Source organism: Primulina tabacum, chromosome 17, assembly GCF_025594145.1.
Source record: "Primulina tabacum isolate GXHZ01 chromosome 17, ASM2559414v2, whole genome shotgun sequence".
In the NCBI taxonomy this organism is placed as follows: Eukaryota; Viridiplantae; Streptophyta; class Magnoliopsida; order Lamiales; family Gesneriaceae; genus Primulina; species Primulina tabacum.
In genome coordinates, this window is record NC_134566.1 from 24,588,263 (window position 1) to 24,593,802 (window position 5,540).

Consider the following 5,540-nt stretch of genomic DNA (forward strand, 5'->3'; position numbering starts at 1 on the left):
ACTAGTTTTTCGCAAAAATTATGTTTATGATTTAACTTTACTTTAAAAAGATTTTATGACTTATGATGTTTTTGAGAGATTCTGAGGGATTAAGATGTTTATGCTTTATTTTTTTAAAAAAAATGCTAAGTTTAGGTTTGGTTGACGTTGACGAATTCATGTTTCGAATTGTGTTCTAAATTTTCAAATAATTAGTTGATGAGTTTATTTTTAAACAGTGCAAAATATTTCTATATATATGTATGTGGTTCGACTGAATGATTTAGGAAAAAAATTCGAGTACATTTTAAAGAAAAAGAGTAGTAGATGTTTTATACCACTTTCAGGGCGACTCTCAATTTTGGAACACTTCTACATAAATTAGGCAATTATACTCTCCAAACTGCTTTTAACACTTTTATTCTTTCTCTCCATATTCCATCAATAGAATACACTTATAAACTCTTTTATAAGAAAATAATGTTTAATCTATTAAACTTCAATCGCAAAATTAACTCCTTGAATTTGACTTTTTGAACGGGAACAAATAAACCAATACTTGTGTGACCATCGATGTTTCAGGAATACAACTAGTCATTGGTTCACAATTCATTGTGATTCATGATAATATTTATCATTTTATTCAGGATTACCCTATTTAGCCTCGTTCTATGCATCAACTCCTTGATTATAAAAATGCCAAAACTCATTTATGATCCCATTGAATCATGGTAAGAGCATCAAGTAGCATCTCACCACGATTCTTTAGGTATCACTTATAGTGCCTAGAAGAACTGACAGATTATGGTTACGTATAATAAAATTCCTTCATATCATATATCTCCATCGAATCTACAATAATTAATATATCAAGAGTTACATATGAATTCGATAACGATGTAATGTCTCTTTGAGTGATCATAATGGAATTACATGTGCAACTAACGAACCATTTTACCTTGAAGAACATCTCATACACTATTTACTCATCAGATCATGTATGATATTCGTACTCTTAGGTAATAAGTAAATACCTGACTACAATGCACTATATCCTACCTGTGTCGCCACTACGAACAATCTCGTCACCTAATAACCCTCATGGATCCAGTTAATGAGTTAAAGAAATCCGGAAAACGAGTCAAAGTGCAGAACTAGTACGTAGAGCATCGATTTTGTCCCAGGCACTAGGTACCAATGTGTACAACCATAACCGCGCATTTATCTACTCGATAAATGATAACCATTTGGAAAGATTGAGAGATGATTGTTCAGTGAACTCATCATATGAGCACTCATATGTATGTTTGAACATCTCTATGTCGTTATCAATTAAATGTGATACACAACGTCACAAATGCTAGCCACGAGTTTGAGCAACCTTCATCTTTATTTTAGGTGATTTAATCGATTATGAACGTATTTAGAATATAGAATAACTAAGATATGTGTTTATGATTATCATTATATGTATAACCTCATATTTTTTGTACTATAATATATTGAAATCTGTATCTATGCAACTTGTATGATATACATATAAACTAAATGCTACAATGTATAAATGTAAAATATTAATTATAAATTAAATATCGTTTTTAATATGAGAGTCAATAAATCTCAAACCATCATTTGTCTTACAAGACACCTACTCTAACAAGTATTACAACTATGTTTTATTTCCTAGTGGTAAGAGCTTTTCCCAATAAGCATATTTTCATACTTGGCGGGGGGGCTTGTTGGGCTAAGTATACATAGGTGAGATTAGTTCTAGGATGAGTGATATGTTAGGAAGGTTCTCACGCGTCAAATTACTGACATTGTGTCGTTTGATCTGGTTTGCTATGTGAGACATTAAAAAGGCGTCGTCAGATCTTAATGGGTAAGATTGTCTTTCTTGGGGATAGGGCCAATAACGAAATGGAAAGAATGATCTAAAAAATGTGATATGAGGCAACCCGACCCAATATACTAAACTCCTAATAGGCAACAATCCGACTCATTTGCATCAAGTAGGTGGAGTCACTCGTGTCTACATGTCTCTTAGTATGGGGCTTTGTGCTGTCACAAAATTAAGGAAATAAAGTTGTGTTTTGGCTAAAAAATATAGCTTTTGACCTAGAGATAAACGTTTGGTTCTAACATAAGATGAAAAAGCAAGTATTCAATAGTAGAATTTTGTAGATATACTTAAGATATTAAACGAAGTAATAAATGATATTTACCAAAATAGACACACACTATAACAAAAATAGCTTTTCGCAGTGCACTATTAACAACGCACAATAAAGCCACGCCGTTAATAATATTATTAACTGCGTGCATGTTTATGTGCACTGTTAATAGTAAAAAAGTTTTTCAAAAAATCGTGTCTAGATATTAACGGCGTACATTAATCGCACGCCGTCAATATGCGCACTATTAACAGCGCACAATAAAAACACATCGTTAATAGTATTATTAACAGCGTGCATGTTTATGTGCGCTGTTAATAGTAAAAAAATATTAAAAAAACGTGTCTAGACATTAACAGCGTACATTAATCACACGCCGTCAATATTATTATTCACGGCATGCATATTATTGCACGCTGCGAAAAATGGATGCCCAATTTCATTTCGCTCAATTTTTATTCTCATGCCCCGCTTTTTCTTTCTTTTCTCTTTGCCACTTTCTCTTTGCCAAAACCCTTCCCACTTTATCTTTGCCAAAAACGATTATCCAGTATTTAATTTATTGGTCAAAGTGAATGAGTGAGCACTTTCTATTTGCCAAAAAACGACTCTTTGTAAATAATGTATTATCAAGTTGTAGGTGGCAAGTTGATTCATAATTGGTAAAAAATAAGTAGTGGGAAACATTTATAATCAATAATATATAATTATTTATAGACGATTATCCAATATTTAATTTATTATTTCAAATATCATTAGTCAAACCCAAACACAACTGAATATTAAAAGTGATGTCATAAATGATAAGAAGTGAATAAAATAAATATTGATAGTATCCCGCCGAAGACTGTTTCAGAGCACTATCCTCCACCCCTGGCCTTTACATACGGCCGTCTTTTCTCCCATTCTCATCTCAAACGCATAGGCTCTCTTCGATACTCTCAATCGCGAGGCTTCTCGACCAATCGTCCAGCTTTCAAATTTAAGGTAGCGCTTCTTTTTTGTGTTCTTAATGTTATGTGGTTTGATGATTTGAGAGCTCTCTGTTCTACGATCTAATTTGTGTTGTTTCGAAGGGTGGCTTCTAGGGTTAGGCGTTGATTTTTTTTTTTGAAGTTGAGATTTTGATTGATTTTGTATGGTGTTCTTGAACCGATAAAGATTTCTAATTTTGTTTCGTATTGACGTTCGATTTACGTCAATACCCTTCTACGGCCTTTGGAGTTGTGAAGTGTGCTCAATTTATATGCAGCTATAAATATTAATTGTGTGTATTGTTTTGACATGGATGGTAAATACTACTTTGACACATGATTTTTATTTTTTTATAATGATATATGAATAAGTTTTTTGTATTTAAGTTTTTTTATTTATTATGTGGTGTTCTCTTATAAAAATATTAGAAATATTTTGGGAATAAAAATTTGAGATAACATCTGACACCTAAGTAATTATATTATATAAATTAAATTATCATCGTGTATATATGTGTGTGAATATTGATAAAATCTCATAATTATTTCATACAAATGAAAAAAGTTTGTTCACGAGATGGATAAGGAATAAATGCATATATCTTTTGGGCTTGTACCCGAGTATGAAGAAGGGGTAAAACAATTTATAGCACAAGCTAGGAACTATGCAAAAATACGTGAAATAATCTTATGTCCTTGCAAGCGTTGTAAAAATAAGAAGTATATGAAGGGAAAAGAGAAGCCCGACAGATACAAAAATTACGAGATCGTAAGTTTGGATTGAAGGCCACAAGAAAAAAAATGGGGAGCCTAGTACTCAAGCTGTTGGAGAGAAAATGATAATAAAATAAATATTTTATTTTTAAAATATTAAACACAATTTTCCATTTCTTGATTTTATCGCGTTTGCTCATAATTTTTTTTTTTTTTGCAGAAAGAAATACAAGAATGTTCACTGAATCTCAAAACACAACTAACATTGTTGACGATGCAATTAGCCTTGTGTTTGGCAAGAAAGCTCGGAGGTAGAGTGCGCGGAATGGGTTTCGGAGTTACACCATCGAAAGTTGGAGCTTCTGTGAAACAAAATGGAACTGTTCAACAACTTCAAACTATGGTACAAAGCCTTCAACAACAAATCCAACAAAATCAGCTAGAAATGCAAGGAATGAGGTCCATGTTTTTACAAAGTATGAATCAACAAAATCAGCAAGAACATGTTAGCAAGTAAACAACATATAAAAAATATGTTTGGTATATATACACACTTAAATGCTTTTGAATTATCATGATTACATCGCTTGACACGATTTGATTGTAATGTTAGGTTGCTTGTGGTGGCATTGGTAGCGATATTGGGAATGAAGTTGGTAGTAACGGTGATATCGATATTGGTGCCAAAAAAATGGTAATTTTGATCATGTTTCTCAGGTAATTATCTTTAAATTATGTATTTTTAAACTGCAAAATTGTTACAAAAATAGACATGATTGAATCAATAACTTTTCATTGTTTATTTACAGTCAAATTCTAGGAATGTGAGTATTGGAGATATCCATGCTAATACTAAATGTAAGCTGCTTCATTGGTGTGCTGATGAATTAGTTGTTGCAGAAGGTTGAATTGCATCCACAGATTCAAACACAAAAGTGCATCACGTTGTTCTTGGTAGATCTTGTTGGAAATTTTGGGTCGATAAGGTTTTGGTGGAGAAGGTGGACCTAATTCGACCAAATGATGAAATGCAGTTTCTCGAGGACGCGATAGGAAGCACGGTAGCATGGTTAACTAAATTTATATTATTGTGTGATTGATAAATATTTTACTGATTTGCGTGTATTGAAAGTTTAATCATTGTTATATATGTACTAACTAGTGTTATAGATTCCGTATTTGCTTTGGATTTTCAGACTTTCTGTTTTGATATACTGAAAAACAATGACTTTTATCAATTTTGTGTTAATTAAACTTAAAGTTGCACTAAATTTTTTGTAAAATTTTGGTTTATCGTTTTTGTCCATTCGATTGATTTTTTTAACGAATTTGATTTTATCAACTTGCAAATAAACGATGTAGAATTTGCACGCACATTGCGGATATGAATATTAACGGCATGCATTAATATAATCCGCAACGTGCGTGCGCGCGCTATCGATAATAGTATCCACGACGTGCATGTACGCGCCGTGGATAATAGTATTAACGGCGTGCGCAGATAATAGTAGTAACGGCGTGCGAATGCACGCCATGGATAACAGTATTCGCAGCGCGCATACGTACGCCACAGATAATAGTATTAACGGCGTGCGTATGCACACCGCGTATAATAGTATTAACGGAGTGCGCATGCGCGCCGCGGATGACAGTATCGCGCACGCCGCAGATAATCTTAAACTTTCAACAGCTTGCAGTT

General features: G+C 33.0%; 1 long non-coding RNA gene across 1 annotated transcript; it reads left to right on the plus strand.

Moving 5' to 3' along the window:
- The first annotated feature begins 2,880 nt into the window (after positions 1 to 2,880).
- On the plus strand, positions 2,881 to 5,073 carry LOC142531211 (uncharacterized). The gene is made up of 3 exons (XR_012816234.1): positions 2,881 to 3,140; positions 4,062 to 4,558; positions 4,651 to 5,073. It is a non-coding gene; the product is annotated as an uncharacterized LOC142531211 (long non-coding RNA).
- Positions 5,074 to 5,540: the final 467 nt, after the last annotated feature.